The sequence below is a fragment of the Heterocephalus glaber genome, unplaced genomic scaffold (genome assembly GCF_053883595.1).
Source record: "Heterocephalus glaber isolate CG9 unplaced genomic scaffold, H.glaber_assembly_v1.0 deba00001479, whole genome shotgun sequence".
NCBI lineage: Eukaryota > Metazoa > Chordata > Mammalia > Rodentia > Bathyergidae > Heterocephalus > Heterocephalus glaber.
This window is the reverse complement of record NW_028258316.1, coordinates 6,698,903-6,711,025: the sequence shown is the minus strand read 5'-3', so window position 1 is coordinate 6,711,025 and position 12,123 is coordinate 6,698,903.

Sequence of the window (12,123 nt, the reverse complement as noted above, 5' to 3'; positions counted from 1 at the left end):
GCCCTTTGGGGGAGAAGGAGATCAAAAGCACACTTGAGAGGATCTCCTTTTATCCAAAGTGTTCAGAACCTAAAACAGCACATGACCTAAGGAGATTGCTTCCCTCAGGTGTCCCTCCAAAGGTTGCTCTTCTTCATTGTGTCTTGGGTATGGGTTTTCCATGGCAGTGGCATGAGAAACTGTTTGACACGCTGCATGGGCCTATCCTTACAGATGTCTCCACACTGAGAAAATTTTAGCTCCATGTGACACAGGAATGGATATGCGATCCTGAGGGAATACTTCATGAGGCTGCTACACATCATGGAGGATGCCTCTTGACACCTGTTCCCATTTCTAGTTAGAGGACGTAGGTACCTCTTGTCTTCAGTGTTTGTGTGTAAAAGCACTCATTTTCTAGGGAATTGATGAAAAGGAACTGTCCAGACTTATTGTGTTCTGGGACAAGAGAAAGAAAAAAAATTTAAACTGGATTTGTATCCTGAAGCTGAAGTTTTCACTTTTAAATTATAATTATCCTTGCCTTCTTTTTGCCTATTTCCCGCATTAAGTTTATTGGTACATTTTAGGCATAAAATATATTTACATACATCATTGGGATCTTGTACCATTACATGAGTATCTTGGTTCTTATTTTTTTCCCCTTCCCTTGCAATCCCTTCATCCCCTCCACCCTTCCCTATTTGCAAAGACTTTGTTTCCATTTTTTTCCTTTTCTCATATTTTTTCTTTTCCCTTTTTTCCTTTCCCCTACCCCTTCCACTTCCCCTGCTCCTTTAGACCCTTTCTTCCTATTACACAATATCAATTATACATTTTTTAAATTACAATATCAAGATCTAGGAGACATTGCCATAGATTTTACAGAATTTAAAAGGATATAGAGGGCTGGGGATTTAGCTCAGTGGTTTCGCCCCTGCTGCGCAAGCGCAAAGACCCGAGTTCAATCCCCAGTACCAAAAAAAAAATTTTTTTCAAAAAGGATATAGAAAGCATATTTCAAAAATCTGTTTTGAAATAAATTTGAAAACTTCTAAGAAGTACCTTGGAAGACAAATTAATGAAACTAACTCTGGAGGAAATACAAAATTTGAATAGCACCTATTAAAGAAAGTATATTCCTAGCTTGAAACCCTACCTATATGACAACAGCAGGCTCATATACATTTTAACTGATAAATTATATCAAGCAATTAAAGCAGAAAAAAAAAGGAACACTTCTCCCCTCATTTTAGGAAATCAACATTGTGCTAGTCCTAAAACTGGATAAAGATAATAGAAGAAAAAAGTATAAACATAGAAGTTTGTTTAACAAAACAAACCATTAAAAGTCAGATCTGGCAGTATGTAGAAAGTGGTTTTATTATAGGGATGGCAGTATTGGTTCAGCATTCAAAGATCCACCCCCAAAAGTCATCATTTTAACAGAGGAAAGGGAAAAGCCATATGATCCTGTCACTAGTTGGAGAAAAAGTATTGGACTAAATTCTATAGCTGTTCGTGGTAAAAGCTATCAGGAGACTAGAAGTAGAACAGAACCTTCTCAACAGATTAAAGACGTAGTCCATACTTCCAGTGAGAATACCTTATACAAGTGGAGAAGATACAATGCTTTCTCCTTAAGGTGGGGAACGAGGGCAGATATGCTTACTCTTCATCTGTCCATCAAACTTTGAAACATAGGCCCAAACCAAAATAGTCTGGCAATAAAATGACACAATTAGGATAGGATTGGCAAGGTAGAAGCAAAATCTTTATATGTAGATGAAATGATCATCTACAGAAAAAATACTAAGAAATCTCTAAGAGCCCCAAGAACTTATATTTGAATTTAGCAGGATTAGAAAACACAGGGTATATATAAAAATTCAGGTCTATGTATACTTGCTATAAATGAAGAATTGGATATGGAAATTTAAAAGTTATGTAGGAGTACAAAGGACCTAGAAAAGGTAAAAAAAAAAAAAGTGCTGGAAGACATTTAGTACCTAATTTTAAGACTTCCTGTAAAGTTACAGTAATCAAGGTAGTGTTGGTGTAAGGAAGGATCATTGGAATAAAACAGAGAATCTAGAAATAGAACCACACAGATATGGTCCACTGAGTTTTGAAAGATTACTTAACATTAACATTTTATAGAGTATAAACTCAATTCAAGAGCCAAGGAAAAGACAGTGTTTTCAGCAAATGGCACTAGAACACCTGGTATCCATATATAAAAAATTAACCTCAACCCTTTATTTCCATACATAAAAATAACTTGAAAGGATCTATGAATCTAAATATGAAAGCCTAAAAGTATAAAACTTTAAGAAGAAATTATAAGGAAAAATGTTTATGAATTTAGGGTAGGCAAGAACTTCCTAGGATACAAAAAACATGATGTATAAAAGAAATTGATAAGAGAAGCTGAGCTGGTCCCAGCATGTGGAAGGAAGCTCCCCCGCTGCCATCCCAAGCTCCTAGGGCAGAGAAGCTGAGCCAGTCCCAGCACCTGGAAGGAAGCTCCTCCACCGCCATCCCACGCTCCTAGGGCAGAGAAGGTGAGCTGCATGGGCACCAGAAGCACACCCCCCACCCCATGGAAATGAGAAGATACGTAAACAAGCCTCAAAAACAGACTTCCAGATCACCTACAGTAACCCCAAAGGGAAATGAGATGGAACAATCTGATACTCAACCATCTGGACTCTCTGAACTGGCAACAAAAGAGGATCTGGGAAAAATGAAATCAGAAATAATTACTCAGATAACAGCAAAGATTGTGCTCATAGTGCAAGACGTGACTAATAAATCTAGAGAGGACACAGATTTTTAAAAATAGAGGATCTGAGGAACATGATGGAACGCCAACACAGGAAACAAATGGAATCCATAAAACATATGCAAACAGATTTCCAGGAGATGAAAAACTCCATCGAAAGTTTACACAGCAGAATGAAACAATGTGAGGATAGAATTTCAGATATAAAAGATAAGATTGCAATTAGTGACCAGGAAAAGAAAAATTGCTTTAAAATTGTAAGGGAACACAAGAAATCAATCCAGCAGCTGCTAGACGATGCAAAGAAGAATAACATAAGACTGATTGGAGTAAATGAAGAAACAGGAGAGAGTGCAGATGACATAAAAAACTGTTCACAGAAGTGATGGCAGAAAACATCCCAAGGAGGGGAAAAGAACTTGACATACAGATAAGTGAGGCATATAGGACTCCAACTAGCCTTGATCAAAAAAAACCTACACATAGGCAAATAATAGTTAGGATTCCAGAAATTCAACAGAAGAACAAAATTCTACAAGCAGTGAGAGAAAAGAAACAAATCACATACAAAGGAAAGCCCATCAGAATCACAGCAGACTTCTCCATGCAAACCCTCAAGGCAAGAAGAGCTTGGAGTGATGTATTTCAAGCCCTAAAGGAAAACAGCCTCCAACCCAGATTGATGTACCCTGCAAAACTATCTTTCAAAACTGATGGAGAAATAAGATACTTTCATGATAAAGAGCATGTCAGGAACTTCATGAATACCAAACCAGCACTCCAAAAAATTTTAGACAATACCCTAGGAAAAGACAATGAGGATCACAACCCCAGGAAACCCAACAGAATGAATCCATTGGGCATGACAAATTAAATGCAAAGGGGGAGAATCCAACAAAAAGAAAATGTCATGACAAAGCTTTTAAAACTTTTAACTTCATCTCCCTAATGAGTATATAATTCAATCTTGTTATTGTACTGATTAGTATTTTTAAAGTTGCACACCTTTCCTTGTGCTATACTGGCTATTTATCATCTTCTTATGTCTACTTTTTAATTGGGTTGTCTATTAATGAGCTGTAAGAGTTCTTTATATATTCTGGTCATAGGTTATATGCATTGATAAATATGGTCTGTTTAAGGACTACTTTTCATTTTAATGATGTCATTTAAAGTTCTAAATTTTGATGGAATCTCATTTATCAATTTTTTTCTTTTATACATCATGTTTTTTGTATTCTAGGTAGTTCTTGCCTACCCTGAATTCATAAACATTTTCCCTTGTAATTTCTTCTTTTTTTGTTAAATTCTTTTATTGGTACACTTTAGGTATACAGCACAATTACATTTCTCATTGAGAATTGTACCTTTACATAATGCATCTTGGTTCTTATTTTTTCCCCATTCCTAGCCCTCCCTTCACCCCCTCCACCCTTCCCTATTTTTCCCTTGTAATTTCTTCTTAAAGTTTTATACTTTTAGGCTTTCATATTTAGGTTCATAGATCCTTTCAAGTTATTTTCATGTATAGAAATAAAGGGTTGAAGTTAATTTTTTATATATGGATACCAGGTGTTCTAGTGCCATTTGCTGAAAACACTATCTCTTCCTTGGCTATTGAATTGAGTTTCTGTTCTGTAAAATGCTAATGTTAAATAATCTTTCAAAACTCAGTGGACCATATATGTGTGGTTCTATTTGTAGATTCTCTGTTTTATTCAAATGATCTATATGTCTTTCCTTACACCAACACTGCCTTGATTACTGTAGCTTTAGAAGAAGTCTTAAAATTATGTACTAAATGTCTTCCCACATTTTTTTAACTTTTCTAGGTCCTTTGTATGCCTACATAACTTTTAAATTTCAATATCCAATTCTTCATTTAAAGAAAGTATACACAGACCTGAATTTTTATATATACCTTGTGTTTTCTAATCCTGCTAAACTCAAATACAAGTTCTCGGGGCTCCTAGAGATTTCTTAGTATTTTCTCTGTAGATGATCATTTCATCTACATATAAAGATTTTGCTTCTGCGGTGCCAATCCTATCCTAGTTGTGTCATTTTATTGCCAGACTATTTTGGTGGGGACTAGGTTTCAAAGTTTAATGGACAGATAAAGAGTAAGCATATCTGCCCTTGTCCCCCACCTGAAGGAAAAAGAATTGTATCTTCTCCATTTATATAAGGCATTCTCGCTGGAAGTATGGAGTACATGTCTTTAATCTGTTGAGAAGTTTCTGTTCTACTTCTAGGCTCCTGATAGCTTTTACCATGAACAGCTGTAGAATTTGATCGAATACTTTTTCTCCAACTAGTGATAGGATCATATGGTTTTTCCCTTTCCTCTGTTAAAATGATGACTTTTGGGGGTGGATCTTCCAATGCTGAGCCAACACTGCCATCCCTATAACAAAACCACTTTCTACATCCTCCCAGATCTGACTTCCAGTAGTTTGTTTTGTTAAACAAATTTCTATCCATGTTCATACTTTTTTCTTTTATTATCTTTATCCAGTTTTAGGATTAGCACAATGTTGAGTTCCTAAAATGAGGGGAGAAGTGTTCCTTCTTTTTTCTGCTTTAATTGTTTGATATAATTTATCAGTTAAAATGTATATGAGCCTGCTGTTGTCATATAAGTAGGTTTTCAAGCTAGAAATATACTTTCTTTAATAGATGCTATTCAAATTTTATATTTCCTCCAGAGTTAGTTTCATTAATTTGTCTTCCAAGGTACTTCTTAGAAGTTTTCAAATTTATTTCAAAACAGATTTTTGAAATATGCTTTCTATATCCTTCTAAATTCTGTAAAATCTGTGGTAATGTCTCCTTGATCTTGATATTGTAATTTTAAAAATGTATAGTTGATGTTGTGTAATAGGAAGAAAGGATCTAAAGGATCAGGGGAAGTGGGACGGGTAGGGGAAAGGAAAAAAGAGAGAAGAAAAAATATGAGAAAAGGAAAAAAATGGAAACGAAATCTTTGCAAATAGGGAAGGGTGGAGGGGATGAAGGGATTGCAAGGGAAGGGGAAAAAAATAAGAACCAAGATACTCATGTAATGGTACAAGATCCCAATGATGAATGTAACTATATATTATACCTAAAATGTACCAATAAACTTAATGGAAAAATTAAAAAAAATTTTAAAAAGAAATTGATAAATGAGATTCCATCAAAATTTAGAACTTTAAATGACATCATTAAAATGAAAAGTAGTCCTTAAACAGACCATATTTACAATGCATATAACCTATGACCAGAATATATAAAGAACTCTTACAGCTCATTAATAGACAACCCAATTAAAAAGTAGACACAAAAAGATGATAAATAGCCAGTACAGCGCAAGGAAAGGTGTGCAATTCTAGAATCAGAAAAATACTAATCATGAACAATAACAAGATTGAATTATATACTCATTAGGGAGATGAAGTTAAAAGTTTTAAAAGCCTTGTCATGACATTTTCTTTTTGTTGGATTCTCCCCCTTTGCATTTAATTTGTCATGCCCAATGGATTCATTCTGTTGGGTTTCCTGGGGTTGTGATCCTCATTGTCTTTTCCTAGGGTATTGTCTAAAATTTTTTGGAGTGCTGGTTTGGTATTCATGAAGTTCCTGACATGCTCTTTATCATGAAAGTACCTTATTTCTCCATCAGTTTTGAAAGATAGTTTTGCAGGGTACATCAATCTGGGTTGGAGGCTGTTTTCCTTTAGGGTTTGAAATACATCACTCCAAGCTCTTCTTGCCTTGAGGGTTTGCATGGAGAAGTCTGCTGTGATTCTGATGGGCTTTCCTTTGTATGTGATTTGTTTCTTTTCTCTAACTGCTTGTAGAATTTTGTTCTTCTGTTGGGTTTGTGGAATCCTAACTATTATATGTCTATGTGTAGAGTTTTTTTGATCAAGGCTAGTTGGAGTCCTATATGCCTCACTTATCTGTATGTCAAGTTCTTTTCCCCTCCTTGGGATGTTTTTGGCCATTACTTCTGTGAACAGTTTTTTATGTCATCTGCACTCTCTCCTGTTTCTTCATTTACTCCAATCAGTCTTATGTTATTCTTCTTTGCATCGTCTAGCAGCTGCTGGATTGATTTCTTGTGTTCCCTTACAATTTTGAAGCAACTTTTCTTTTCCTGGTCACTAATTGCAATCTTATCTTCTATATCTGAAATTCTATCCTCACATTGTTTCATTCTGCTGTGTAAACTTTCGATGGAGTTTTTCATCTCCTGGAAATCTGTTTGCATATGTTTTATGGATTCCATTTGTTTCCTGTGTTGGCATTCCATCATGTTCCTCAGATCCTCTATTTTTTTAAATCTATGTCCTCTCTAGATTTATTAATCGTTTCTTGCACTATGGACACAATCTTTGCTGTTATCTGAAAAATTATTTCTGATTTCATTTTTTCCAGAACCTCTTTTGTTGCCAGTTCAGGGAGTCTAGGTGGTTAAGTATCAGATTGTTCCATCTCATTTCCCTTTGGGGTTACTGTAGGTGATCTGGAAGTCTGTTTTTGAGGCTTGTTTATGTGTCTTCTCATTTCCACGGTGGGGAGGGGTGCTTCTGGCACCCACACGGCTCACCTTCTCTGCCCTAGGAGCAGGGAATGGTGGCGGGGGAGGCTCTTCCTGGGCACTGGGATTGGCTCACCTTCTCTGACCTAGAAGCGTGGAATGGCAGTCGGGGAGCCTTTTCCCGGGTGCTGGGATTGGCTCAACTTCTCTGCTCTAGGAGCGTGGAATCCTTTTTGCCTATTTTGAAATTTCTTCTATCAGCCTGAGCTGGCTGCTGAAAAGAACTATGCTTTTCTAGAAATGCCTTCCTGGGTAGGGGAATTACAGAGAGGATGGTACTTGGAAAGTACCAAAGAGCCCCCCTCAACTACTTTTGGGGGCGTCTAGAGTTATCCTGGAGCTGTCTCCAAGTTAGGAAGCAAGCACCTGAGAACAGGTCCCAGGAAACCACAGCACTGGAGAACAGTGGGCCTTCAGTCCCAGTTTACACAAGTGGAAACTGAGGCAGCTTCAAGAACATACTGTTTAAGATTTGCTCCAGCTACTTCCTGAAATTCTTAAGGAGATGAAGTTGCCTGGAAGGGACCAGGCAGAGTTTAGCCAGCTTGGCTCAGCAGGAGGGTCTGGCCTGGTACCTTGATCACCCTCCTGGTGAGTCTTCTCCCCTTCCCAGACACCTGGCTTAGCTGATGTGACCTGTTACAAAACAGCCTGTGTCCATGCAGCACTACCAAGGCCTGGAGAACCATCCACCATCCACTCTCGTCTCTTTCTCCAACCTCAGTAATGTAGTAATAATGACTGGCATCCCCCACATTGACAGGTCTTGGGATTAAAAGTGAAAATAAATGGGGAGAGGCTGTGAAACCAGCAAGGCTGATGCCAGGAGATCCTTTTTTGCTTTTTTGTTGGTGGGGGGCGTACCAGGGATCAAACTCAGGTCCTTGCACTTGCAAGGCAGGCGGCAGAATCACTGAGCTAAATCCCTGGCCTTGATCCTATTTTTAACTCACCTACCAACTACCAGATCCTAGCATAAGATGACTCGTCTTTTTTAAATCTAGGGAGGAAACCCCATGACCAGCCCCTCTACCAAAATACTTGGCAAAGTTCTCCCTTTGCCCTAACTAAAATGACTCTTGCCTCACTGCGATGCTCAAGTGTGATCAGCACTGGTCACATATGCTTAATAAGCAAGGATGCAGAGGACCACAGCCAGACAGGAGACTAAAATGTGGCCAATTGGCTGAGCATGTGGGCATTTATCAGAGAATTCTGCAGTAGGTTCTGATCTCCAGGTCAGTGCTATGGTGCAAGGCTGAGAAAAAACCTGAAAAACAGAATTAAAGAGACAAAAAACTGGGGAGCCAAGACAACAAATGCTGCTCGTCCAGCAAAAGCACTGGTTAGTCTAAGCCACTGATTTTTATTGGTAATCAATTGGGGTAGAGGCAAACTTCGTGCTAAAGGGGAACTAAGTGTGAGGACATGCAATGTGCAGTTACTACGGATACTAATGCAAGCAAGGCTTATAAAGGACAAGACAGAGCATTCTCAAATTAGGAACAGAAAAAACAAAATATAAGGTTATAATTAGAACCTTGTCCTTCTAGTTAAGAAGGTTTTAATTGTGGCAACGGAATTTGGGTTCGAGTTCCTCTGACTTCAGCATGTAGGCTTTGGCTGGACTTGCTTCTCAAAACAAGCCAATTATGGGGTTAACTCTTTAGTGTCTGCACTCCTTACAGCCTGCTTTGAGCATAATCAATATTGTGGACCCTGTGACCATTCCCTTTCTTTCTTTTTTTTTTTTGGTACCGGAGATCGAACTCGGGTCCTTGCACTTGCGAGGCAGGCGATGGAACCACTGGGCAAAATCCCCACCCCAACAATTCCCTTTCAATGACAGAGATTCAAAGCACATGCACAAAACAGTTTCCAATACTTTCACTAGGGACAAATCAGAAACTGCTATCTACAGGCCCGGTGATTTAGTTCAGTGGTGCTGCCGCCTCCCTCGCAAGCACAAGGTCTGCAATTCGATCCCCGGTACCTCACCCCAAAAAAAGAAAGTGCTATCTTCAATTCCTCCGGTGTAAAATCAAGCAGGTATTTGATAGGGTGGCCTAACTCAGGTGTCAGCCTGAAGAATGATGGATGCCAAAGACCTCTACCATTAACTTCATGGTCACCATGAACCTTTTCAGTCTCCTACCCTCACTCTGCAGAGCACACTTCTTTTCCTAACTTTACTAAATGCAAAACCTCACTACCTTTATCACATATCTTACACAGTTCTTTGTTCAAGACACCAAGGACCTAAAAAGACCCTACAGAACCCCAGAAAGCTGGTAACAACAGGGCCAAGACACCCATTGTATCTGGGGTTCTAGGCCCAGTTCTGAGCAAATGTGAGGGCCCCGTATGGTAGAGGGTTGCTCAGCCTGGGCTGTGAGGCCCCTGCTCCTGCCCATGTCTCAGCCCGAGTCTCTGATGGTACCAGCCCATTCCTCCCACCAGCCCTGTCCCAACCCCATCCTTTGTCCTTGCCACCTCTCCAGCCTTCTTCCTGACCCTACCTAAGCCTGGTCCAGCTCTCATTTAAGGCCAAGCAAGTGGGCACAGCCTCCTTCCCCTAGGGACAAGTGAAGGGGCAGAAAGCTCCATCAGGTACAGTGCTGCTGTGATTTGAATGTGTGTGTCCCTGCCAAACCCATCAGTTGGAACCTAAGACCCCAAGTAAGTATCAAGAGGTGAGGCCTTTAGGCCTTCAGGTAGGGCTCCAGTAGAGTTAGGCCCTTTTTGCCCTCCATCTCTTCCACCATGCAAGGACAGCTAGATAGTGCCAACCATGAGAAACAGGCCAGCCACCAAACCTGCTGGTGCCTTGTGGACTTCCCAGCCTCCAGAATTGTGAGAAATAAATCTCTATTACTTATGAATGACACAGTCTATAGTGCTTTGTTAGAGCAGCAGAAACAAACTGAGACTGCTGTGCACTTCTCTGTTGCTGTGGGGACCACTGGGAATAGGTAGCAAGGACTCCAGGTTCTCACACATGGGAAAGTATGGAGCCTCTGCCCAAGAAGACTCCAGATCCTGCCATTCCATGCACCCCATTCTGGGCTCAACTTCTGTAAGCGCTTCTCTGATTGTCTAAACCATACCCAGTTCCATCCTCTTAACATCTCACAGTGGGGATTAAATTCAAATACATGAACCCTTGGGGACACTCAAATCACACCCAAACCGTAGCAGTCATCCTGTCTCCTTAGGCTCTTCTTGGCTATGACACTTTCTCAGATTTCCCTCGGTTCTGATGACCCTGACAGCGTGACATTTGTTTGGCAGGCTTGCCTGGGATTCAATGTTTGGCTAAAAGACAGATATTCTAAACCAGTGCTTGGCCTTTCCCCTTTTAATCTCACTTCTTTGTATCTCTCCTTCCTTCTTTCCCTCTTACCATTCTACCTTTTAAATGAATTAAGGATTTAAAATAAACAGATTATTCTGGATTATCCAGCTGGGACATAAATGTCAGTGTCCTGTGAGACACACAGAGGGAGATTAAACACAGAAGAGACAGCCCTGAGAAGACAGAGGCAGGAACAAGGGGCATTAGGCCACGATCCCAGGAAGCTGGAGGAGCCAAGGTCCATCCTTGGAGCCTGTGGAAGGAGCAAGACCCTGCCCACACCTTGATTCCAGCGCAAAATGAATTCAGATATTTTGTTTCTGGCCTTTGGAAGATTCAGATTTGAGCTACCAGTGTGTAGCAATGTGTTGTAATAATTTGATGTGGGGGGCTCTGGGGTGACCCAGTTTGCAGAGGATGATGACAGTAGGAAATGCACTGTGAAGAAAGTTGCCCTTGAGAGGCCAAGGGTGTTACTCTAGGGGACCTGTGGCTGTGGGGAGGAAGAGGCCCAAGATAAGGGGCCACAAGAAATCTGGAGGAGGTGGCCTGAATCAAGGGAACCCAGCAGTACAGGTAGCAAGGAGCAGGGGCCAAAGCACTGTCAGGATGAGGTAACCCAGGAGGGCACCCAGAGATGTTGGTGAGACTGGGGACCATGAGCCACTGCAGTCTTGGCAGGCCCAAGCCAAGGTCCTAGGGAGGGACACTAGGGGCTTCAGTGACCCTGGGCAGGCTAGTGTCCACCTGAGGGACTCTGAGCCCCAGGAAAGGCACCCAGTCCTGCACCCTGTGACCTCTTCCTGCCTGCTCTTCAAGTAGCTGCAGAACATGGCACCCATGAGAAGTGACTCTGAGGATCACAGGAAGGGAGCAGGAGGTGATTCTCCCTCCAGGCCAATGCCTCTGTGACCATTCTCAGCATTGTTTTCCTCTGCTCCTTTCCCACCATGCAGCCTCTTACCTCATCTCTGTTGGCCCAGGTCAACCCTGCTCCCTGTGTCTCTCATAGTGGGGACAGACACTGCTCACGTGCTGCTCTTCTGGAAATCAGACCAAGGGTCAGACTGGATTCCTGAGATGCAAGAACAGGGATCTTCTCCCTCCCCTCAGGGGCCATCTGGACCCAAGTGGGTCCAGGCCTGTCCCTGGGAAGACAGGCCAATGTGCTCTCCCTCCAGGGAGCCTCCAGGGGGCTATGTCCAGAGTAGCCTAAATTCTCCTGGCTTCTAGCCACAGGAAACCCAAGTGTGGACCTGATCCACATTGCTAAACCAATCCAGAGAGGGACTTCAGGAGCCAACCTCTGGCTTCTCTCAGCAGGGAATCAGCCCAAAAGCTTCTTCAGGGCTTGCTGAGGGCTCGATAAAAGGGTCTGGAGTCCCTCAGAGATAGCACAGGAGCTGGTGTGGTGGCTGT